Raw genomic sequence first — 27291 nt, 5'->3', positions numbered from 1 at the left:
AGTTAGACAAAGAGCTGGGAATGTGGCTCAGTGGTGTAGTGCTTACCTAGCATTTAGGAAGTCCTGGTTCTTGGACACAACAAACAAAAAAAATGCTGGTAGTGGTCCTGTGGTTCAAGTGGGAGAGCACTAGTCTTAAGGAAGCCCAAGGACAATGTGCAGACTGTGAGTTCAAGTGACAGCACTGGCAAAAATTTAAAAACTCTTTTTGCCCATCATGGGGCTTGACGTCAGGGCCTGAGCACTGTCCTTGGACTTTTCTTAAGGCAAGTGCTCTATCACATGAGCTAAAGCATCATTTCCAGCTTTTTTCTATGTACATGGTACTGAGGAATCAAACCAAGGCCTTCATGTATGCTAGGCAATTACTCTACCACTAGGACAAATGCCCAGCCCAAAAAATTAATAAAATCTTAAGAAAAAATAATAATAAACTGAGATAAAGAGGTGGATTTGTGTAGTAGGCCTTTCTATTTTTTTACTTACCCCTTTTTTAAATGGATTTTTAAATGAAATATTTCTTACAAATGACACTAAAGTTATTAAATGTAAATTAGATATACTAATCACCATGGAGCATTTCCCCTCTCCCCAGTATGGATAACTGACAAAGAGCAATCATTCACTCCACTAAATTTTCTCTCAATTCTCATCTGATTAATGAAGTAGAAGTTCACAGGGCTTGCAAAAGCCAAGCAGGATATTTGTAAGGAAAGTCAAACAAAGCCAGGTGCTGGGAAGCCATTGGTTGGCTTCTCAACAGGGCCCACAGAGCCATGGCTTGAAAAGAGGAATGGAGAGAGATTCTCCCATCACAGCTGCTCTGAGCTTCTACAGGAGGACTAGTGCCTGGAGCAGGATGAAGGCTCTCTTGATCGCACTTTTCTGTGTCCTGACTTATGGCCAGTATGAAGATTTCCAACCTGAGTAGCTACGATTTGTGCAATTATCAGTAAATGTATCTGTCCGTCTCTCACTCCATCTTTATTTTCTATGCATATGTCAGATGTTATGAAACTACAATTCCCTTCCTAAAAAGATCTTCTGTACTCAACCATTCTCTGGACATGGGACCATAAATATTCGAAGCGGTCAGAGTGGGAGGGGAGAAGTATGTGGGATTGGCAGGATCTCTGATGAAGTAGAAATTGCTTTCTGATTGGTTTTGAAAGTTGGCGGTGACCCTTTGTGTTCATTTTATGTATGTATGTATGTATGTATGTATGTATGTATGTATGTATGTATGTATATATTACTGTGTCTGCCTACCTAACCACATACATGGAAGTTGATTACATTTGTTTTTGTCAGTCTTGGGGCTTGAACTGAGGGCCTGAGCACTGTCCTTGACCTTTACTCAAGGTTAGAACTCCATCACTTTAGCCACACCACCACTTCTAGGTTTTTCTGTGAGAGTGACACTGAGGAATCAAGCTAAGGTCTTCTTGCATGCTAGGGACCCATTATACCCCGAGGCCATATGTCAGTCCATAACCAACTACTATCTACCTACCTACCTACCTACCTACCTACCTATCTACCTATTTTCTATTTACCTCTCTGCTTATGTACCTACAGCTATATATCTATCTATCTTCCTATTTATCAAAGATCTGTCAGTCCATCTATCTAGCTTCCTACCTATCTACTATCTGTCTATATACCTACCTACTATCTATCAAAATACAAATCTATCTATCTACATACTTATCAATCTGTGTGCCTGTTTACATGCTTCTGTATGTGATTGCATGCCTGCCAACTGACTTTGTATGTATGTAGGTATGCATGTATGTATGTATGTGTGTATATGTGCATGTGTACATATCTATATATGTTCATACATATATAAGTTCATATGTATGTATGTATTATCTATCTATCTATCTATCCATCTTCATCTATTTATCCATCCATCCAGATAACATTTTGCCAGTCCTGGCGATTGGGGCCCGGATATTGGCCCTAAGCCTCTTTGTTCTCGAGGCAAGTATTCTACAGTTCAATCAGAGCTCCACTCCTGGCTTTCTTTGTGAGTAGGTTATTGGAAATAGGAGTCTCACAGGGGCTTCCAAGGGGCTGGCTTTGAACCTCAACTGTCAGATCTCAGCCTCCTGAATACTTAGGATGGCAGGCAGGAACCACCTGTGATCCTCTTGGTCTTGGTCCTCAGTGTGCGGATCAGGTTGTGATCGCCAAGAGACAGGAGATGGGGATTCCCAAGCGACACCGTCTAGGCATCCACGCACATTGGGGTTGGGTGAGGCTGAGGTGTCATCCTCTTGCCTGCTCAATGGAATCTTTCTCTTACAGTCAGGGGCTTGGCTTATATATGTCCACCCATCAAACAACTCATACTTAATTAAAGAAGGTGGAATACTGAGCGCCTTTTTCTGTAACCTGAGCTGTGAGGGATTGTGTGATGAGTTAAGCCTCAGGTTCTATGTCGAGTGAGTCACACTGCTTACACACATCTGCCTCTTCTAAATTTTCATTTTCACAGAGCACATAGATGGTAAAATTTCCAAATGTAAGTCCCTGGGGTCCATCGGTGTGTACAGGCTTTGAACTGATGTCTCCACAACTCACTGAATACTTCGGAGAAAATCACACATGGTGGGTAAAAAGGCTCCAGTAACTTAGCAGCCAGGAGTGAATCCCAGTCATTCCTCATAGATATGCTAACCCAGACTTGTGGCTCCCATAGGTAAACGCAATCACTTAGGAAGACTGAGGATGGCAGTTCAAAGTCAGCCCAGGCAGAAAAGTCAACGACACTTTCTCTGGGCACTATCTCTGAGTCTCCTAGTACTCAGGGTTGGCGCTCTACCACTTGAGTCACTGCACCACATCTGTATGTTCTGTGTATGTATATTGAGAAATCATACCCAGAGCTTCCTGCATGCTAGTCAAGCACTCTACCCTAGGCCATGCTACTGACCCCTGACAGACTATTTTTCTGTTGTGTTTGGTGGTAAGACTTCAACTCAGGGCCTGGTTGCTATACCTGAGCTTTTTTTTTTCAAGTCCTGGGCTTGGGCTCAGGGCCTGAGCATTGTCCTTGGACTTTCTCAAGGCTAGAGCTCTACCACTTTAGCCTCAGCACCACTTCCAGCTTTTTTCTATAAATGTGGTACCAAGGAATCGAACCCGGGCCTTCGTGCATGCTAGGCAAACACTCTACCACTAGGCCAAACTCCCAGCCCTGTACCTGGCTTTTACCTTCAAGGCTAATATTCTGTCAGTTTGAGCCATTGCACCTCGGTGGTTCACTGCAGATCAGAGTCTCAGCAACTTTCCTGCCCTGGGGTGGCTTTGACCCCACTATCCTCAGACCTCAACATCGTGAGTATCTAGAATGGCTGGTGTGAGCCACTCACATCTTACAGATGCATTTTAACCCATAGCAACCCGTCATTAATCAACAAGGAATGACTCCCCTCATCACTCAAAAATTTATCCTACATAATTTCCCAGGGCAGAAACTTCCTATACTATAAGCAAAGCAGCAAAAGTATAGAGCACCAGTGGCTCAAGCCTGTTAACTTAGATAACCATGGTTCAAAGCTGTGGCTCAAGTGGTAGAGCATCAAAGAAGGGAAATCTTCTCACCTGCATTGTAGCATTTGGAGTTCTAACATATGGATAAGGTGAGGGTATGGGTGGTTTAGAACACACAACTGGTCCACAGAGTGTGTATTCTTGTGTTTTTCTTTCTCAGGCAGGAGGAGAGATACATGGAATACATATTGGTGGCAGAAAGAATTAGAAAATCAGACTACAAAGCAGATTGTGAGTAGCCAGGGAATGGTGGAAGTTTCATAGCTGAATCCAGAGTGCCTATTACTTCCTACCACATAGCCCAATGGCCCAGATCAAAGGGTTGGGATTTTTAAATAATTTGTGTTCAGGATCACTTGGAGAACTCAGAAATGAACCTGAAACCTTCAGATACATATTCAGGGAGAGTTTGATTTTGCTTTAAATCTGCCATGTTTCAATCGAGGCTATGAAGAGACAATTTTCCAGATCTTTCCACTTTCCAAGAGTCCCAACACTGAGCACCTTAGATTGCACTCGGCCGAAACATAATTCTTTGACAGTGATTGACATTGGTTGATTTGAAATGGATGCCAGAAATTATGGAGTTAAAATGGACTGAAAAGTCCAGGAATTCCTTCAGGGCAGGTGTTTTTCTGGCAGCCAATTGGTCATTTCCACTTCACAGATACAATAGGATGCATTATATTATAAGCATGCCTAAGACACATATACCAAATAAGCATTAATTCAGTTATAGAGAGGGCACCAATATTCTACCTGAAATACAACATAATTAACTGCTAGTTATGCTGACTAGATAACAGTGAATTACCTCAATAGGAAGAAGAATGAGGTAGCAGTAGACTGGATTATCCTTATTTTGCAATTTATACATATACACTTGTATATGATTACATATGCATTAACGAGTATATGAATTTTACATGTATGTCAAGGACAACCAACAAGAAGAGGAATAACACAGTACATTAAAACAATTATCACACGAGATAAAGCTCTTTTTTTCATATCCTAGAGTTCTTTCGAGTCTCATCATATACGACCTTATGTACCTAGATTTTGAGCTATTGTAATCCACTACTAGGAGAGTCCTATGTGTACTAATTATTACAAATGAGGGAAACCATTGAGCCTATGTACTATGGGTCTGTCTTACTTCACTTAATAAGATCTTTTCCAAGTCTTTCCATTTCCTAACTAATGGGGCAATGCCATTCTTTCTGATGGTGGCATAAAATTCCATTGTGTATAAGTAGCACATCTTCTTGATCCAATCATCTACTAAAGGGCAACAGGAAATAGTGGTGCAATAAACATCATTGTGCCAGTGGCTTTAGTATGTCCTTGTTTCTGGACATTTGGGTAAATGCCAAGGAATGGAATTCCTCAGTCATAGGGGAGCTCTGTCTTTAGTCTTTTGAGGAACTGCCATACTGCTTTTCATAGTGGTTGAACGAGTTTACACTCCCACCAACAATGAAGCAGTGATCCCACCTGGCCACATCCCCACCAGTATCTGTTTTTCTTGAAAATGACCATTCTAATTGGGATGAGGTGGAATCTGAAGGTTGTTTTGATTTGCATTTCATTTATGGCCAGAGATGTGGAGCATTTCTTCATGTGTCTATAGGACTTCTTATTGCTTCTTGAGAGAAGTCGCTCTTTACATCATCTTTGGCCCTTCTTTTAATAGGATGGTTGTTTCTATGAAGATTTATTGTGCAGAGATTCAATTTGTTGAGCTGTAGAGATATTTTAGATATGAGGCCCTTGTCTGTTTTATGGTTAGTGAAGATCTTCTCCCACTCTATGAGCTTTCCATTTAACATGCTAGCTATGTCCTTTTCCATGCAGAAGCCCTGCAGTTTAATGCAGTCCCATTGTTCCAAATTTTATTTAATTTGTTGTGTTTCTGCATCTTTTCATTTTTGCCAGTCTGCGGGATTGAAATCAGGACTTAGGCACAGTTCGTGAGCTTTTATTTATTTAATGAATTTATTTGGCCTGCTCTTGGACTTGGACCCAGGGCATTTGAATTGTCCCTCAGCATGCGTGCGTTTATTTATTTATTTATTTATTTATTTATTTATCTCTCCTACTCATTGGCTTGAACTCAGGTCCTGGGCACCCCTGATCCTGTTTGTGTTCCATGCTAAGACCTCATTCACAGCACAACTTCTAGTATATAGACTGTATGTGGAATGGAACCCAGGGCTTCATGTATGATAGGCAAACACTCTAACACTAGGCCATACTCTTGGCCAAAAATTTGAATTTAAAAAAATACAGAATATTTGAGTGTCATCAGCAACATTCTCCCCTAGACTGTCCAGTGTATATGTAGATCATTCCATTTCTTGAGCTATGGGGATTCAAGAGGAGGCAGGGTTAAATCCACACTCCACAGTTAGGACTGAAATGTCTATATCACCCACTGAATAAAATAGCCTGCAATCAAACAGAACTGGCAGTCAATTACACTGAATCTTGAAATATTTCTTTTGCATTGGCAGTTGCAGGAAATAATTATTTCTATATCATCAGAAATACTGGTGATTTCCTGGTGTATAAAAATGTCAATCTGGATGAGAATGGAGATGTCAAAAAGATGATTATGGCACTATAAGTTCTTTAGAGACAGGCAAGGTTCATGCCACCTCCTCCTGTATCACACAGGTGTGGGAAGTGTTTTCATTTGCTTATGTGTGTTTATGTCAGGCATCATCAATCTATTGGGGTGACAGGGCAGGATATTGAGAGTGAGCCTGGGTCACACACCTGTCATCCCAGCTTCTCAGGAAGGCGAGATGTGTGGAACAGTTCAAAGCCAGCAGTGGCAGAGAAGTCTGTGCGACTCTTATGTCCAATAAACCACCAGGACACTGAAGGTGGAGTTGTGGTTCACAGTGGTGGAGAGCCTTTGGTATAATGTGGTCAAAGACAGCACCTAGGCCCTGAGTTCAAGCCCTAGGACAGGGCTTGAAATGAAATACAGAAATAGCAGAGGGAATTCCATCACACCAGCTGCAATATCAACAATAATCTCACAGAAGGGGCCACTTTCTCCTTGTAGGAAAACCAGGCAGCATTCCCACTGAAGAGCAAAAAGAAGAGCTACAAAGAATCCTAAAAGCAAACCAGCTCTCAAGAGATAATGCTCAGTATGTTCTGGAAGCAGGTGAATCACCATCCTCTTTCTACCCACTGTATACAGGGAAGGCCATGGGTAATAGTTTTTATCTTCTGTGGGGGTTTGATGCTCATGGAACTGTCTGTCCTTAGAAACTGAGGAGATGACTGAGACCCCTGAAATTGTCCTCTTACCTTGGTTGCCTCATTCTTTCTCTCTTTACAGATGATTGTCCAGTCTAGGAACATTTCTGGGTGCGTAGAGATGGACACAGCTAAAGCCGTGTGTTCATGAGCTCTTCTCTACAGAGGGCCTGAGTAATCATCCCGACACAAATATTCCCATCTGAAGAGTGGCAGACAATTTAGTTAGTGTCACATAGAGTTGGAATGTAAATCACTGAAAAGATGATACAGGTCTTGGTTTAATGGTCATTACTTTAATGATATTTCCTAAAGTAGTCATTGCTATGATAAAGCAGGAGCTACCATGGAATAATGGAAGTTTCTGCATCCAACAGTTTCATTTTGCTATCAAAAATTATTAGTTTACTACTATTAGTAAACTAGGACTTGACTAAAGAGTAGAAGAAATATAGGTTGGTAGGGATGTGGTAGTTAGGTAGACAGATGAATAGATAGATAGATAGATAGATAGATAGATAGATAGATAGATAGATACTTAAAGTTTTGCTAAGCATGACACAACTAGTCTCAAACACTTGCTCATCTTTCCTCTGTCCCTGGGTTAGCTGGAATCCCAAACAGCACTTGCATGAGATTTTCCAATTATATGTGTAATGTCATCAGTGCTGTGAAGTTGCTGTCAGATATCACGTGTTTCCTTTGTCTTCTCTGATAACCTCGTAGTTGATGGGAACATTGGGAGGACAAGGGACACCATTCTCTCCTTGGTATCAGGATATTCATACTGAAGACAACGTGACCTCATTTCTCAAATCTCTGTTTCTGCCTTATATGAACTCACGGAGTCCCCTCTATCACTTCTCTTCTTTATCTCTTCTCCCCTGAATGCTTTCTTCTGATCACGATAGCTCTCAGAATGATTTAATAAACTCATTTTCTGGGCTTATCTTTCTACATTGAAAGAATCTATATTCCTTGGACCATGTCCAGCCATCCCATAATAGAGTAGATCTCAAAAGGATATTCTAGAAGTAATTCTACAACAAAATATGTCTTCCAGATCTTTCATACACATAAGCCTAGGAATCTACATTTTTGTTCTTGCTACAATGTTTTAAAAAATTATCTGTAGGGCCTGTATACTTTATTATGTCCCAGTGTATTTTGTTTGTTGTTTTCTTACTGATTTTTGGATTTTTTGTACCATTTGGTGACTTTACTTATAGATTCATGCACACATTCTAGATACCATAGTCAGAAGGGTATAATTTGCACAATCTGTGTTTCTCTGGGTCTTGATATTATTTCTCCTGAATCTTTGTATTTAGTGACACATTTGTCCATCGAGGGTCCTCTGGACTGATTCCATATCTTGGCTGTATTAAACAGTGGTGTCATGAAATGACACCAAGATATGATAGCACAAGACTCCAGGCATAACCACATAGGCCAGGATATCAGCCTAGCAGTAGAGTGCTCACCGATCATGCATGAAGCCCAGGGTTCAATTCCTTGGTTGTCCATACATAGTAAAAGCCTGAAGTGGCCCTGTGGTTCAAGTGATAGAGCATTAGCCTTGAGCTGGAGAACTCAAGGGCAGTGCCCAGGTCCTGACTTCAAGCCCCATGATTGACAAAGAAAAAAATCTTTTATTCATATAGAGTGAGAAATCTTTGTTCTCTGTGATGTTGTTTCAGTGTGTGCCAATCAGATTACAACTCGTATAACAATTGTTGTTCACGTAGGTAGCCAAAACATAAACCTGAAATATCAGGTCACAAAGTCTTCTTCCTTTATTTTTCCAAGTAACAGTTTCCAGATATCATCAAATGATCCCCCAAGGTTTCTTCCACTCACTCACTGCTCTAGGTCTTTCTGGAGGAACTGAGTATTGTCAACACACCCTCACCTAAAATAAAGCCTCCCCACAGAGCTGTTTATCCTGCAGAAGTTGTTAGACCTGGCCTGATTGAATTCATGTGCAACACATATATTTTGGATAGATACAGGTGTTTGGGCTGCCAGGGACACTCCGTTTTCTTATTACCCTGGGAACTAGTAATAATATAGTTGGCTTATGGCTGTACAACCAGCACAAAGGGTGCAAAAACAGCTGTGCTCCCCAAACAATACCACTAACAGTTTTCCCCAGGAGTTCTTTGTCTGCATTGTCTTCATGTACACCTGGTACAGACTGGAATTGTAATAAAACACATGACAATTTCCTGTCTCTAACTATTAAAGCATCTCCCTCTCTGTATTCTTTCTTTCTCCGTTAATTTATTTATTTAAATATTATTAATTTGCCATCCTGGCCCTTGAACTCAGGATCTAAGTATTGCCCTTAGTTCCTCCTCCTCCTCCTCTTCCTCCTCCTCCTCCTCCTCCTCCTCCTCCTCCTCCTCCTCCTCCTCCTCCTCCTCCTCCTCCTCTTCTTCTTCTTCTTCTTCTTCTTCTTCTTCTTCTTCTTCTTCTTCTTCTTCTTCTTCTTCTTCTTCTTCTTCTCTCCTTCTTACTGTGCTTAATTCAGGCATTCTGACTCTTTTTATTTTTTCATTATCCAAATTCATTACAGTTTGTAAAGTTCTCAGATTTCTAAGTTTCTAAGTCAGTGAAGCTACATCGGCTCGGGGTAGGCATCTCCAGTCCTGGTTGGAGTGCAGAGAGAGGTCCGCGTTTGCCTACCCGCGCCCTGCGCCCTGCCTCCTGCGCTCCCCCTAGCTTCTGGGTTGACTATACAGCCACTAAGAAGATGCCAAGAAAAACCAGTAATGAAATAGTCCATTTCTTAGAAAAGTAAGATGCAGTGGTGGCTTCTCAACCAGATCAGTTTCAGCAAACAAAGAAAACATGGTATTTTAAAGTACGTGTAAACTCATGAAGCAGCATCAGAGACTAAGAATATTAATGGCCAGATCCAGAGCTCACATGGTCTTCTGAAGACGCCAGGGCAGCTATTGTAGCTGTCCAGATAAAGATACTGTCCCAGATAACCAATGGAACAAATGTAAGGTTATTAATGTGGATGATGATGGAATGAGTTAGATTCTGGCATAATGGAATTTACAGACACAGAACTAATTTTTTTTGCCAGCCCTGGGCTTGCGCTCAGGGCCTGAACACTGTCCTTGGACTTTCTCACGGCTAGAGCTCTACCACTTGAGCCTCAGCACCACATCCGGCTTTTTTCTATGTATGTGGTACCGAGGAATCGAACCCGGGTCTTCATGCATGCTTGGCAAGCACTTTAACCACTAGGCCAAACTCCCGGCCCCCACAGAACTAATTTTATGCACCCACAAGCGGGACTCAGTAAAATGGCATCACCTTTGCCTGCGCCCTACCCCTATGACTCAAATCTCTTCTCTTTTGAAAGTGGGCGGAGATGTCATACTGAACAAAGAATTTTTGTCTTTAAATGTGCCCATGTAGAAGAATTATTTAACATGTTGCAAGAAATTATGCAAATTAACAGTATAAATGTGGTGGAAGAGCCAGTTGAATAATCATCAGACAGAATTGGCATTCCCTAGGACACCTCAAACACCTACCACTTCAGGCTTTGCTGCTCAGAATTTACCTAAGGAATATCCCCAGTACCCCTTATTTGGAAATGTTTCATCTCCTCCTTCAAGCAGACATCCTTCTGTGGGAACTGCTTGCTTACATTCAGTTGGTGAAGAATCTGCACATCCTTTGCTTGTTGCTGAGGAACAAACACATACCTATATTAACACTACAGGTGTTATGTATACACAGGTGGTATGTATATTTGCCATCCTTGCCTCCTATTTGGGAAGCTCGAAAGCTAAGCAGAGATGAAGATGACACCTTAGGACCAAAGACTCCATCTCTAAACAGCTATCATAATAATCTAGACCCAATGCATAACTATGTAAATACAAAGAAGGTATCCAGGCCCATAAGTGCTCTCAAAATGGACTATTCACGGTGACAGGACTGTACGCCAACAGTCTTTAACGTTGATATCAGATGCTCAAGTTTAGAACACAGGCAGCTTAATTACATACAGGTTGACTTGGAAGGTGTCAGTGACTCTGACAACCCTCAGATTCCAAAAACGCCTACTACTCCCCTTACACAAACGCCCACCAGGTGCACAGAATTGTATGCTGTGATAGACATTGAGAGAACTGCTGCCATGACAAATTCACAGAAAGCCCTTCCAAGCGATGATGGTACATCTAGGAAAACTAGACGTAATAGTACTGATCTACCCATATGAGCCTGGAAAGCATCATGCTGTTTGCACCTGTGTGAAGATTGAAAGATGAAGATGCAAGTGCTTCATTTTCATTTCTAGACTTTTATGAGTATTTCATGTAGAGCAGGTATTCCTTAACACTAATGTCATTATATACTACTCATTATTGTATAGCAGCATTTCCATTTTCACAGTGCCTATTAAGATGAGAGTTGTGAGTGACATGCTGGTTAACTTTTAGTCAATATTCTAGACTTATACATACCTTTCCTGTTTAAGTCATGGTTAGCAGTTCAAACATTTTCTACAGCCCTTTGGTAATATATATTGCTAACAGATAACTCTAGCTTTGAAAGTTATATTTCTAGTTTCATTCTTTGCAGTATGCGGTCTCCACCATGTAATATGAGCAATCTTTTTTCCTATTAATTAAAGGCCTTTGACTTGAGCCAAAACACATGTAAGGGAAACAGAAAAAATTATATACACCTTCTTTACACCAGTCAGCTCCTTAGCCTTCAGTGTTATTAGAAAGATTCATATGTCATGAAACTAGTTTGCTATTGGCATGTTGAAAGGAAGGCAGGCAGGTAGGCAGGCAGGAGACAAGATTTTTGTTTACTCATCACATGATGTCATTTGAAGGGCATGTGTAGATCTGTTCCTCAGAATTATAGTAGGAATCAGTCTCAGGTCACTTTACCCAAAAACATTTGAAAATTGAAACCATGATATCTTGATATTTCTCTCCTATATTTTATTGAAACACATTGTTTTCTGGAGGCGTTTGTGTCATAGGTTCCATTTATCTTTAGTTTTTAGGTTTTTTTTTCCCTTGGGTGTTTGGGTTGTCTTACTTTGATACTTAATGTATTTTTTAACTTATGATGTCTAAGTATGTATGTAGATTTAAAGTTGGACTTTATGTTCATTGTTAGTTTGCATTTTTGTCCAATTATGGTTTTGAAGTTTTATTCAGAACTTACTGTTGTTCTATAACAGGGTTGCACTTGTCCAGTATTTATATGCTATTTACTTTTCAAGTTGTTAAAATATTCTCTAAGTTATAAATTTCATTTGTGTCCATAGGTGATCTGTTTAGTAGCTGAGAAAAAAATGAAAGAAAACAAAATGATATTTTTACCAGGCAAAGCTCGCAAAAGCTGCTGTTTTTCTTCTCCCTCCCTCAGGGCACTCTCCCAGCACTTTAGCATGGATTTCCTCAGGAAAGTGGCTGTAGTCATACTCTGCTTACTCTAAAGTTCCTTGGCTCTGTTGTCCTTTCTCTTATGATTAGATCATGGATAATTTTCTGATTTCAGTGAAATGTTAAATTGTTATCAGCATAGCAGGTACAGTAGAAGTCTTGTAGTACTGAGATTGTGTTATGATTTAGGGCCTAAAATGCACTAAACTTTGTATAAACTAATGACAGTTCAGATGTTAAACTCTTGGAAAAATCAAGAACGTTCCAAATTTCAACACTAGGAAGAGCGTTAGGTATCTTTCATTTTTTTAATTAAAGAATTTATTAATGTTGATTTTTACATCATATTTTAAATGACAAGTTTAACAAACTAGTGTCCAAGGAGGGAATCTCTATTTACAACCACTGGGACTTAGTAGTTAGAACTTTATCAAAATAAGGGTTTGTATGTCATAAAAACATATTAATTTATGAAATAAAACATTATGTCTATAGAGTCATAGGTTTTTATGTCTATATAGTTATGTTTATATTTCCAGTACCATGTCCACAGCATTGGGTATGCAGATATTGAGTCCTTGCTCTTACACTCTTTGGATTTAATAACCACATATTAAGGATACCATGCACCTTTTGTTCCTTAGGTCTTAACTTGTCTCACTCAACATGATTCCCTGCGAATGCCATTATTTTATCTTGTCTGTTGGCTATGTAGAATTCTATTGTGTATATGTACCACATTTTCTGTATCCATTCATCTGCAGTAGGGCATCTGGATTGTTACCATCGCCTGGCTATTGTGAATAGTGCAGAGATGAACATAGCTGAGCAGGTGTCTTTATAATATCCTGTGCCATGCTGTTCAGGATAGATGCCCAGAAGTGGTATGGCTGGATCATAGGGAAGGTCTATTTTCAGTTCTTTAAGGAACCTCCACACTGCTTTCCAGAGTGGCTGAACTAGTCTACATTCCCACCAGCAGTGTAGTAGGGTTCCTTTTTCTCCACAACCCCGCCAGCAACTGTCATTGTCTGAGTTCAAAATCTTGGCCATTCCTGTTAGGGTAAGGTGGTATCTTAGGGTTGTTTTTATTTGCATTTCCTTTATGAGCATGGATGATGAACAATTTCTCATATGCTTTTCTGCCATTTTAATCTCTTCTTCTGATAAATCTCTCTTTAGTTCCCTTGCCCATTTAGTGAATGGTTTATTGGGTTTGGGGGGCGGGGATTAGTTTCTTGAGTCCCTTGTAGATACTGGATATTAAGCATTTGTCAGACGTATTGTTGGTATATATCTTTTCCCAGTTAGTTGGCTGTCTTTCCACTTTAGTAGCTATGCTTTTATCTGTGCAGAAACTTTTATTTTTAGGTAGTTGCATTTGTCGAGTCTCTCTCCAATCTGTTGTGACCCTGGGATTCTGTTCAGGAATCTGTTGCCTGTGCCTATGAGTTCCAGTGTCTCTCCTACATTATCATGTAGCAATTTCACAGTTTCCGGTCTGATGTTAAGGTCTTTGATCAACTTTGAGTTAATGCTTGTGCACGGTGAAAGGCTAGGGTCAATTTTTAGTTTTCTGCATGTGGCTGTCCAGTTTTGCCAGCACCAATAATTGAATAGACTGTGTTTGTTCCACTGTATATCTTTGGCTCCTTTGTCAAATACAAGTTGCCTATAGGTATGTGGTTCTATTTCTGGGTCTTCTATTCTGTTCCACTGATCTTCTGGTCTGTTTATGTGCCAGTACCGAGCAGTTTTTGTTATTATGGCTCTATAGTAGAGTTTGAAGTCTGGTATTGTAATACCACAAGCATTGCTCTTTTTGCCTAGAATTGTTTTGGCTATTCTAGGTCTTTTCTTGTTCCACATGAATATTTGCATTATATCTTCTATTTCCATAAAGAATGTCTTTGGGATTTTGAAGGGGATTGCATTGAATTTGTGTGTCAATTTTCGCAGTATAGCCATTTTCACTATGTTGGTTCTCCCTAACCATGAGCATGGGATGTCTTTCCATTTCCTACTGTCTTCTTTAATTTCTTTCATTAGGCTTTTATAGTTTTCATTGAATAATTCCTTTACATCTTTGGTTAAGTATATTCCTAGGTATTTTATTCTTTTGGGGGCTATTGCAAATGGGATCATTTTCTTGATTTGGCCTTCTGTTTGAGTATTGTTGGTGTACAAGAAGGCTTCTCACTTCTGAAGGTTAATTTTGTATCCTGCCACTTTGCTAAAGTGGTTTATTAATTCTAGAAGTTTGGGAGTGGAGTTTGTTGGGTCACTCAAGTAGAGGATAATGTCATCTGCGAATAGGGATAGTTTAATTTCTTGTTTCCCTATGTGGATCCCTTTGATGTCCTTCTTTTGCCTTATTGCTCTGGCTAAGGGTTCCAGCACTATATTGAAGAGAAGTGGAGAGAGTGGGCATCCCTGTCTAGTTCCTGACTTTAAGGTGAATGGTTCCAGTATTTCACCATGTAGTATAATACTGGCTGTAGGTTTTTCATATATGGCTTTCACTATTTTGAGGAATATACCTCTTATTCCTATTTTTTCTAGTGCTTTCAACATGAATGGATGTTGTATTTTGTCAAATGCCTTCTCCACGTCCAGAGAAATTATCATATGATTCTTATCCTTAGCTCTATTAATGTGATGTATTACATTGATTAATTTATGAATGTTAAACCAGCCTTGCATCTGTAGGGTGAAGCCTATTGATCATAGTGTATGATTTTTAATTTGTTTCTGGATTCTGTTGGCTAATATTTTACTGAGGAGTTTTACATCTGTGTTCATTAGAGAGATAGGTCTGTAGTTTTCTTTTTTTGTTGGGTCTTTCCCTGGTTTGGGGATGAGAGTAATATTAGCTTCATAAAATGAGTTTGGTATTGCTCCTTCTGTTTCTATTTCTTTGAAGAGTTTCAAGAGTATTGGGGTTATTTCATCTTTAAACATCTTGTAGAATTCCACAGTGAATCCATCTGGACCTGGCCTTTTTTCGGTTGGCATTACCCTCATTGCTTCCACAATTTCATTGTAAGAGATTGGTTCATTCAATTTGTTGACCTCATCGTTGTTCAGTGTGGGTAGACTATATTTATTTAAGAAATCATCCATTTCTACTAGATTTTCTTGTTTCTTTGAATATAGGCCCTGGTAGTATTTATTCATTATGAACTGAATTTCTTAGAAAACAGTTGTGATTGTTCCCATGGGGTCTCTAATCTTGTTTATTTGAGTCTCCCCTCTCCTTTTTTTTGATTAATCTTGCCAGGGGTCTGTCTACTTTGTTGGCACTTTCAAAGAACCAACTTTTGATTTATGAATTTTGTGTATAGTAGAACTTATTTCAATCTCTGATAATTCTGATTTTTTTGTTGTTTCTGTTTTTCTAGTTGCTTTAGAATTAACTTTTTCTTGCTCCTCTAGGTGTTTCAGGGTTTTTTTTTAGCTTATTAACATCCTCTTCTTCTGTCTTTTTAATATGCACTCCTACTGCGATAAATTTGCCTCTTAGAATTGCCTTTGCTGTGTCCCATAAGTTCCTTTGTGATGTTTCTTGATTATCATTACATTCAAGGAAGTATTTAATTTCTTTTCTGATTTGATCTGTTACCCAGGAGTTATTCAGAAGTGTATTGTTCAGTTTCCAAGTGACTGAATGTTTTTTGACTTTGACTGCATTGTTCAGGATTAGTCTGACTCCACTGTGGTCTGATAGAATGCATGGGATTATATCAGTCCTCTTGTATCTGCTTAAGTTTTCTGTATGAACTATTATATGATCTATTTTGGAATGTGTTCCATGTGCTGCTGAGAAAAATGTAAAAAGTTTGGCCATTGGGTGGAAGACTCTGTGTATCTCTTTAAGCACAGCTGGGTTATGGTGTCATTTAAGTCAATGGTGTCTTTGCTTAACTTCTCTTGAGTTGACCTGTCATTTGTTGAGAGTGGTGTATTGACGTCTCCCACTATGATTGCGTTTGAGTCTATCTTGTTCTGTAATTCTAAGAGAGTTTGTTTGATGAATTTGGGTGCTCCCATGTTGGGGAAGTAAATGTTTATAACTGTAATATTATCGACATGGATTGTACCCTTTACTAATATGTAATGGCCATCTCTATGTTTATGTACTGATTTTACTGAGAAGTTAATTTTGTCGGAGATTAAGATTGCTACTCCTGCTTTTCTGCATGGTGCTTTGGAGTGGAAAATTTGTTTCCATCCTTTCACTTGGAATTTCTATCTTTGGTGGTGAGTTGAGTCTCTTGAAGGCAACATATGGATGGGTGGTGTTTCTTAAACCAGTCTGCTGCTCTGTGTCTTTTGATTGGATTGTTCAGCCTGTTCACATTTAGAGAAATTATGGAGAAGTGACCAGTGTCCATTGTCATTGCCATTATTTATTTTTACTTCTAAGTTTCCTTCTCTCTCTCTTTTTTCCCCTTCTGTGTTTAGTGATTTATAGATATTTGTGTCTTGATGGGGGTTCTTGATGTTCTACAATTTGTTCTCGATTAATTAATATTTTGTGTAATGCTGGTTAGTGTGCACATATTCATAAGGCTTCTCTTTGAAGTGAAATATTCTTGTTTCTCCCTCAAATGTAAATGCTAGTTTTGCTGGATATATCAGTCTGGGTTGGCAGTTGTTGGTCTTCAGGACATCAATGATATTTTTCCAAGCTTTTCTTGCATTTAGGGTTTGCATCCAGAGATCTGCTGTAATTGTAATTTTTCCCATTATAATATAGCTCTTTCTTTGTTTTTGCAGCATTTAAGATCAATTCCTTGGTATTCGGGTCTAGTGTCTTTACTATGATATGTCTAGATGAGTTCTTTCTAGGATCTTGCCTGTTTGGTGTCCTGAAACCTTCAATAATGTGAATATTTTCCCTTTTGAGTTTGGGGAAGTTGTCTCCTATTATTTTGGTGAAGAACCGTTGTATTCCTTTGTCCTGAATTTTGGTCCCCTCATCAATCCCTATTATATGAAGATTAGACTTCTTTGCTGCATATGCCAGGTCCTAGAGTTCTCACTGGTGGCTTTTGACTAATCTTTCTAAGGTGGTGATTCTTTGTTCCAGCTCTTGTATTTTATCTTCCGTTCTTGATGTTCTATTCTCCATTTCAGTCAATCTGTTGCTTAATGCCTCCATTTTTGCTTGAAGTGTGGACACTGAGCTGATCATTTCTGCTGAGAAAGTATTGAACTTTTCTTCCACTTCTCTTTTGAATTCGAAGAGTTCCTTGGAAATTTTTGCTTTTGTTTTTGGAATTCTTCCTTCATTTCCAAAATCAGCTCCTTGATTTGAGTCATATTTCATGTCTCTTCAGGTGTCCTTTCTTGGGATGGTGACATCTCTCTCGTCCCTTCGCTCTTGTTTCCCTTTGGGCTTTGTGTGGGACTTTTATTATTTATGTGTGTCGTAATTCATCTTCATGCTCTTCTAGGCATCGGGAACTGTTGTTGTAGTTCGCTCTGTGGTCAGTAGGTGGCAGTCTTTTCTTGGATTGGGACTAGTAGTTCTGGGAATCTGTGTATACTTGTGGCTCTCAGCCAAATTGATTCTGCTGCTGACTAGGTCAGAGTTTGCAGTTTTAGCAGGTGTTTGGCCTGTTCCCAGAGGCTGTGAGCAGCTGCACAACTAGCTCTCATCCCGACCAGTGGCCTCACAGTAGGCCGTGGGATGGGTCTGCTCTTCAGTCTCAGCGCACTGGGTGGAAGGTTGGTTTTCCTGTGCTGTTTCCAGGGTTTATGGCGGGCACCATCGAACTTCCTGGGATGACAGGGGAGGATATTGAGAGTGAACCTGTAGCTCACACCTGTCACTCCAGCTACTCAGGAAGGCAAGATATGAGGATAACTATAGGGTCAGGGAAGTCTGTGAGTCACAGATGTCCAATAAACCACCAAGACACTAAAAGTAGAGTGTGGCTCACAGTGGTGGAGAGCCTTGGATATAATGTTGTCAAAGACAGTATCTAGGCCCTGAGTTCAAGCACTAGGGCAGGGAAAAAATAAAATGAAATACAGAAATAGCAAAGGGCATTGCAGCACACCAGCTGCAATATCAACAATATTCTCACAGAAGGGGCCACATTCTCCTTGTAGGAAAACCAGGCAGCATTCCCACGGAAGAGCAACATGAAGAGCTACACAGAATCCTGAAAGCAAACCAGCTCTCAAGAGATAATGTTCGGTATGTCCTGGAAGCAGGTAAATCGCCATCCTCTTTCTACCCACTGTATACAGGGAAGGCCATGGTAATAGTCCTTATCCTCTGTGGGGGTTTGATGCTCAGTTGACTGTCTGTCCTTAGGAACTGAGGAGATGGCTGAAACCCCTGGAAGGTGTCCTCTGACCTTAGTTGCTTCTTTCCTTTTCTCTTTACAGTCTATTGTCCAGCCTAGGGTCATTTCTGGGTGAGTAGAGATGGACTAAGGTAAAGCCCCTCATGTGTTCTTGAGCTCTTCTCTGCCCAGGGTCTGAGAAATTGTCCCGACACAAATATTCCCATCTGAAGAGTGATAGACACCACAGTTGGTGTCACATGGAGTTTTAATAAAAATCACTAAAAAGATGACACAGGTCTTGGGTTAATGGTAGTTACTTTAATGATATTTCCTAAAGTAGTCATTGCTACAGTAAAGCAGGAGCTATCATGGAAAAATGGAAGATTCTCCATTTAGCAGTTTCATTTTGCTTTCAAAAATAGTAGTTTACTACTACTATTAATAAACTAGGATTTGACTAAAGAGTAGAAGAAATATAGGTTTGCAGGGAGATAAGTAGATAGAAAGATGAATAGATATATAGGTATTTAAATTTTTGCTAAGTATGACACAACTAGTCTCAAACTCTTGGTCATCTTTCCTCTGTCCCTGGGTTAGCTGGGATCCCAATCAACACTTGCACGAGAGTTTCCAATTATATGTACAACGTCATCAGTGAGGTGGAGTTGGTGTCAGATGATCTCACGTGTTTACTTTGTCTTCTCTGACAACCTCACAGATGCTGTGGACATTGTGAGGACAAGGGACCCCATTCCCTTCCACGGTATCAGGATCATCTCACCAATGACAATGTGACCTCATCTCTCAAATCTGTGTTTCTTCCTTTATGTGAATTCACAGAGTCTCTTTATCACTTCCCTTCTTTATCTCTTCTCCCCTGGATTCTTTCTTCTGATGATAATAGACCTCAGAATGATTGAAATAAACTGAAGATCTTTGCATATGTTTCTGACTTGAAAGAATCTGTATTCCTTAGGCCATGTCCAGCCATCCCACAATAGAGTAGATCCCAACAGAATATTCTAGAAGAAATTCTACAACAAAACAGTATGGCTTCCTGATCTTTCTTATCCATAGGCCTAGGAATCTACATTTTTGGTCTTACTATGATATTTTTTAAATTATCTTTAGGGGCCTGCATAGTTTGTCATGTCCCAGTGTATTTTATTTGTTGTTTTCTTGCTGAGTTTTGGATTGTTTTGTATCATTCGTGCCTGCAGAATAGTCAACTGGAACTCGAGGAGGACCAAACCTGAATGAGAAAGACAAACAGACATGAGAAAGGAGACCAAGACAGTATTCTGGTCAAGGTCTCAAACTTTACTTTTACACAGATGCTTATATATATTTTAGTGAGAAGGCAATTAACGCAAGTGGGTTGCCTAGTAACTATCATCATGTGCTTGAGTCAGGTTTGGGATGTCAGGGAGGGTCAGGCAGTTCTACCAAATAAGATATTAGTCAAGTTCTTTCTGCCAAACAAGATATCGCGGTTGGGCCATCGTGGGAGGGGTAGAACAGATAGTATTTTCAATCAACGTTTTACAGTTAACAGCTATTTGGTTCCTGGCACATTCATTGTCCTTACATACAGATTCTTACACACATTCAGATGGGAATGATTTTTGCAATATGTGTTTCTCTGAGTCTTGATATATTTTCTCCCAAATCTTCATATATAGTGATGAAGGGTACAATGTCCTTCTTTCCAGTGGATGTGTAAAATCGAATTGCAGATTTATACCACATCTTCTCAATCCATTTGTGAACTGAGGGGCCTCTGGGATGACTCCATACCTTGGTTGTGCTAAACAATGGTGTCATGAAATACACCAAGCTATGATAACACAGGATTCCAGGCATTCACACACAGGGCCGGGAGCATTGCCTAGTTGTAAAGTGCTATCCAAACATGCATGAAGCCCCGGGTTCAATACCTTGGTTGCACATATACAATAAAAGCCTGAAGTGGCACTGGGGTTCAAGTGGTAGAGCACTAGCCTTGAGCTGGAGAACTCAAGGACAGTGCCCAGGACCTGACTTCAAGCCCCATGATGGACAAAGAAAAATAATTTTTTATTCATATAGAGTGAAAAATCTTTATTCTTTATTCTCTATGATGTTCTTTCAATGATTGCCAATCGCACTACAAATTGTATAGAAATTGTTCTTCACATAGGTAGCCAAAACAGAAACCTGAAATATCAATACACAAAGTCTTCGTTCTTTATTTTTCCAAGTAACAGTTTCCAGACATCATCAAATGATCCCCCAGGGTTTCTTCCATTCACCCAATGCTCTAGATCTTTCTGGAGGAATTGAGTATTGTCAACACACCCTCACTTAAACAAAACCTCCACACAGAGCTGTTCACCCTGTAGAAGTTGTTGAATTCATCTGCAACACATATATTTTGGAAAGACAGAGGTATCAGAGCTGCCAGGGGCACCCTATTTTCTTCTTATCCTGGGACCTAGTGATGATAGTGATGATATAGTTTGATTAGGTTGTTCAATGAGCACAGAGGGTACAAAACCAGCTGTGCTCTCCACACAATACCACTACTAGTTTTCCCCAGGAGTTCTTTGTTTGCACGCCTATATGTACACCAGGTGCAGACTGGAAATGTGGCTGGCTCAAATAAACCAATGGCAGTTTCCTTTCTCCAATCATTACAGCACCACTTTCTCTCTCTCTCTCTCTCTCTCTCTCTCTCTCTCTCTCTCTCTCTCTCTCTCTCTCTCTCCTTTCTTTGCTTATTCATTTATTAATTTATATATCATTAATTTGCCATCCTGGCAGTTGAACTCAGGATCTAGGCATTGCCCTTATTTTCTGCTGCTTCTCCTTCCTCCTCCTCCTCCTCCTCCTCCTCCTCCTCCTCCTCCTCCTCCTCCTCCTCTTCTTCTTCTTCTTCTTCTTCTTCTTCTTCTTCTTCTTCTTCTTCTTCTTCTTCTTCTTCTTCTTCCTTTGCTTAAGGAAAGCATTCTGACTCTTGAGCCACAGCAACACGTCCAGCTTTTTCTGTGGTTGAGGTAATGAGGAATTGAACCCAGGGCCATGGGCATGCTGGGTAAGCATTTCACCACTAGGCCATGCTCCCAGTCTGCTTACAGCATTTTTCTTGGTATTTCTGCATCATATTATGTTGTGGTACTTCTTGGACATCCATGTGGTGAGGGTAAGATGGCAGCGGAGCCCATGTGTAATAAATAGATTCTGATGATCAGACTCTTGATGTAGATCTAAGTTTATTCTACAAAATGTGCTTGGTAAATACAGACCCAGTGGTCGCAACCACGTTATCAAACAGTGACGACCGTCAGCCAATGGTGTCCTGATACACTCCGCACTTGCTCCAGGTGGGTGGGAACAGGTGCCTTCTGGCTCCTGACTGCTTGCGTCACTGAGTGTGGATGTGCTGACCAGCAGATAGCAAGCAGGTTACTCCCACAATATCACACACCTTTACCATTGTGTCACCTAAAAGTACAGTCTTGGGAAATGTGTTCAATACTGTCATATCTATAGAGTCCATTGAATTCCTGGGTGATGGATAAGGGAGGAATAGGCTATCTTTTCTCAAAATTCATATTGCTATTTTATTTGATTTTTGTTATATTTATATTTTTACTTTGGCAGTCCTTGTCCTCGAATTCAGGGCCTGGGCACTGAATCCCATGAACCATTGAGATAGTGACACATTGGGATGGTTCTTGACCTTTAACAGCAACAAATCAGACTCTCATCATTCTAGGGCTTTACAAGGCCCAGATCAGAAAATAATACCACCATGATTTTCAAGTCAAATTCCAAGCACATAGCTCTCCACATGGCACCGAGTTTTGAAAAGTACAATGCTGACATTGTATGGATGCTCCTTCCCAGATTGTGACCATCTGCCTAATATTACCATCTTTTATTCAATTCTAAAGCCAGCCTATAGCAGTAGATGGAATGTGTTCAAGCCAGCGGACAATGTCAGTTGGACATTTTCTCTCAAACTGGCTTAGAGGCGTCCCTCAGCATGCAGAAGGAAGGGGATCAGAGCTGGTACCCCGACCTCCTACTGCACTTGGAATCAACAGATATTGTATGCAGTATTTTAATGTAGCCTCCATGTCTTGAAGATTAGATATACTTTCTCAATGTAGCCTTCCAGTCTTGAAGATGAAAGTTATTTCCTTTTGTTGAAGTACTGTAGTTGTTGTTTTTTTTGAGTTTAGGGGGGATTCTCCTTCTGTGTTTAAAGCCAGCACCATTCTACCATGAAAGCAACAGCACTGACTGGTTGTTCAGGTGACTCATGGGAGATTAGAGTCTCCCTGACTCTCCTGCCCATGCTGACTTCAAACCCTGATATTTAGACCTTATCATGCAGAGTACCTAGGATTACACTCAAGAACCTGGTGTTATTCTGAATTATTGCTTCCGAAATAATCTCCTGCTGTATTAAAGATGTTAGTTTTCACTCATTGTATTGGAGTTGCTACTTCTGAGAAGGACCCATACAGTCAATCTTCAGAGTCAGATTGCATACTCAAAAATCCTTTATTAAATCACACAGTTAAGTATTGATGGAATAAATTACAGAAGAAGTGGGGAGAAAGATAGGAAGCCAAGAATCAGGACCAGGATGTCCCAAGGAAGAAGGAAACTCATGGGAAAAGATAGGATGTTTCATGTTCCCAGAGCTGATTCCATTGCCATGAGGAAGAAGGATGTGCGTCCATTCCTGAAGCCCTCACCACCTGAGAGAAAGAACAGAGAGGCATCAAGTATAATCAACCCACTATGGATATCCTTATGGTTGAGACTGCTAATGCACACACACCACAGATAGAAGGAGGAAACGAAGTACAGATTGCCAAAGGCGACTTGCCAGGAACTAATCTATGCCGTGGCACCTTCGTACAAGACTTATTTTCCTAGGAATGGACATGGTTTCCATGAACCTATGTCAGAGATGCCCTGTCCTGGTCATGGCTGATGTGGATTGTGCACTGGGAATGGATAGAAGTCCTCGTGCACTAAGAAGTTAGCAGGTGATATTTCCATGGTTTCCACACCCTCTCCACCATGGCCTCCCTCAAGAGAGATTCTTCTCCATTCAGGACTCCATCTCGAGGACACACAAGACTGAATAAGAGCAGCAGTGGGTGAAGGGGCAGGTATATTTCTACTCACATAAACCAGGTGATTACTGGAGACAAGGGTCTGTGAAAAAGAGGAGGGAGGAACAGTAGGGGAGATGTTCCATGTTACAAGCCCATTCACTAGCACTCAAGGAAAATTAAATTGTATGCAAAGTAAGTATTGAGCAAAGATCTTGACAAGTTATTTCATTTCATGGCTATTGTTTTTTAAAATTTTGTCATGGCATAGAAGAAAACCCTGGGCTTTACCTGGGTACGTGATGTATTGGAGGCTGGAGAATGGGGTGCCCTTCTCCTTGGCGAGCTCCTCCAGCTTCTTTCCTGGAAATGGAGATGATCCTGGTACTTTCCCTGTATGAGTAGACAGGAAGTCAGGGAGTTGTGGTGGTTGGATGGGTCCCAGATTGCAATGAAGCCCCCAAGCTATGCAGGGCTGACCCAGCCCTAGCTCCACAATTGGTTTTTGGTGAATTACTTGTGAAAAATGTCCTGGACAGTGTTCTACTATCACTCTGAGTATTATTGTAAAACTCAGATGCCTGGGTCTAGTGATACAGTCAGAGGTCAAGGTATTTTCATGTTGGAGAATATTATATTTGAAAGATCCATCCATTCACATTTGTCTATGAGGAAGTTCAGATTTATTTTCACCCTCAGAGAACATGGTGAAAATGGTCAACATGGAAATGAGCTCACTGCACCATGGAGGGGAGGAATTGAGTATGTTCAATCAGATTGCATGGTGATTTCCAGTGTGGGTTGCTAGCTGACAGATTGATTTTCACTGTTTGAATGGCACAGGCTGCTGCTCAGGGAGCTGTGGAAATGGAGGGACTAAATGAGTGTTCAACAGAGCCAGGTGTCTTGAAAGAGGCTAAGGGAAGAGGCATTTCCAGTCCACTGAAAACCATTTCTGCCAGCTCCGTGCAGGTCCGAGGCCTCCTATGTGCACACAACTCAGCCCCATTCTAACGGAGGGCAGAGGACACCACAACTCACCTGCTAACAGAATCAGTTCTGTGGTTTGTCCCTCCTCATCAACATTTAGGATCTAGAATGAAGAGTAATCTCAGTCTGCCCACAGGATTATGAAATAGATTGTACCCCAGTCTGCCAGGGAAGAAGCAATAATATTCAGTCCACTAAAGTTCCTAGACCTCATTTCCTGTCCACTGTTCTCCATAGAATAATGAGGGGCAGGCGTGGGGGAAGCACAATGGGGATCAAGACATGAGAAAGGGTATCAATGTTTTTAATACAATGCACCTTCTATGTAAATAAAAAAGAATAAAAATTCTCATTTCTTTCTGGTAGATCCTACAGTAAAGGAACCTTCTCCTAATTACGTAGAAAGTAGATTTGTTTATCCACCATCATCTCCATCCCAACTCTTGATGTTTTTAGATTTCAGAGCCATACATGAGAGAACTGAAACAGGCTATGGGAATCCCTCCACCATGTATTTGCCTGTGGGTTGAGTCATGACCTCCTTCCACATCACAGTGTACTTACATTGTGCTATGTATACTCCATTCTCTTCCCTCACAAATTAAGTCTATATTCTTCACATTTTCATTTTTCCTGAAAAACAACAAGACAAAGCAACAAGAAATCCCTTATTTCCTATCCATATATTCCAGTCACCTCTTCCAATCTGGCTATGTAGCAGAGGACATCATCAACAAAAATAATAATCATCATCATTCGTCCTGGCCAGGTGGCAGTGGATCATGCCTGTAATCCTAGCTATTCAGGAGGTTGAGATCCGAGGATCCCAGTTCAAAGACAGCCCAATCAGGGAAGACTATGAGACTCTTATATCCAAGGAATGACCAGAAAAGAAGTGGCCCTGTGTCTTTTAGAAGTCAATGGTTCTGTGTTTTTATCCTGGGGCAGGAAGGAGTTTTGCTTACTCAGTAACAAAGATGATAATCAGGACTTGAAAATCGTCAGTGATCTCAAAGTGTCATAATAGGAATCTCAGTGGTTCTCCTACTTGGATTTTCTCAGGGTTGTCTGCGAGGATGCCCAGGGTGATCCACTGCCCATCAAGCTAGAGGACAAATGGTGCATTGTAAAACTCAGTGCCTCTCTTGTCCCTCCTGCCCTAGTTCTCCTCCTCACCCTGGCTCCCCACAAACAGCAGCACAAAATCCGGCCTGACCAGGTGGAGCAGAGGAGACCAGGTCTCTTGGAAGTTTGGCATGACTCAGAGACATGTGAACACCATGACAGATGGAAATTCAAGGTTGTGCCAACACCTTCTCCCCATCTGAGTTCTTATGCCGTTGTCTGAGCCTTTGCACTACATAGGCGATCTTTTACAAACAACAGACAGTTGAAGGCTGCAAAGGCATTTTCTTGATGATGAAGGCAAATGAATTCATGTGCTATAAATACCCTAAAATATGGAAGGAACCCAGATGCCCCTATGTATATGAATGGATAGAGAAAAAATGGTATATCTTCATGATGGATTTCTTTGCTGCCACCAGAACAAATGACATTGCCCCAGTGAGAATGGGAAGATTTGGAAAAATCATATTAAGTGAAGTAAGCCAGACCCAAAGAAGCATAGGCTTCATGGTTTCCCTTATTGTAATAATTAATATGTACCCTGGATTTTACTAGCATAGGTTCACAGAGGCTCAAAAGCTATATACATTTTGCCTAAAGATGAGGCTAAGAGGAATAAATTCTAGAAAGGAAAACAAAAGTAAATCTTTGTACTTGTTTTTAATGTACTATATGAAGTTATGCCTTATTCCCTTCCATTTTTAATTCCCTTTTGTTTTTTTTCCTGTTGTCATTCTATCTGACTTGGTTACCTCGTGTATAGTATATGCATTCATTTATTTATTTGAATCAGGGAAAAGTAACAACAAGTTGATGAGACAAGTTACAAAGGGTGAACCAATGTAACAAAGATACTCACAATTCAATATGCTGGAAATGAACTTTACAATTTGGGAAAAAAATTGGGAATGGGAAACAATTTACTAGAAGAAATATACTCACCAACATGATGAACTTAACTCAAATTTCCTCTACACATCATCCTGAAAACAAAATAAAACACACACATGCATGCGAGTACACACACACACACACACACACACACACACACACACACACACACACACATCGAGCTCAGTCACATACACAAGCCATGGGAGAGGAACATAGCAGCAGAGCCTGTTCATGGTACCTCAAATAGTTGGACCTCGGAACCAGCACAGGCCATGACACCAAGCAGACTGAAGAGCAGAAGCTTCATGACATCTTCACTGCTGGTGATCCCTGTTTGGCGCACACTCAGAGCAGGCTGCCTAGAATGCAGGGAACATGAGCATCCCTCCTTTTATGTGATGGCTCCATGGGCCTGAGGCACAATGAACCCCCTGTCATAGGTGTGAGGGACTTTTGACTCCTGAGCCAGTCCTACACTGCCCGGACATGACAGATGATTTAGGGGTGATATCTTGTCCCTTTTGGGAGGGAATTAGTGTGAAGAGGAAATGTAGTTGAGGTCAGTGAGCTTCCTGATAGCAGAGGAAGCCT

The 27291-nt window shown here is 40.6% G+C and overlaps 1 pseudogene; it reads left to right on the top strand.

Annotated features, from left to right (window-relative positions):
* LOC150064853 (fibroblast growth factor receptor substrate 2-like) overlaps window positions 1-11086 on the top strand; it is a 20604-nt pseudogene extending 9518 nt beyond the window's left edge.
* Window positions 11087-27291: the final 16205 nt, after the last annotated feature.

Source organism: Megascapheus bottae, chromosome 3, assembly GCF_031878675.1.
Source record: "Megascapheus bottae isolate mThoBot1 chromosome 3, mThoBot2.hap1, whole genome shotgun sequence".
Lineage (NCBI taxonomy): Eukaryota > Metazoa > Chordata > Mammalia > Rodentia > Geomyidae > Megascapheus > Megascapheus bottae.
The sequence above is the reverse complement of the archived record's forward strand: the minus strand, read 5'-3'. Positions and strand labels throughout refer to the sequence as shown.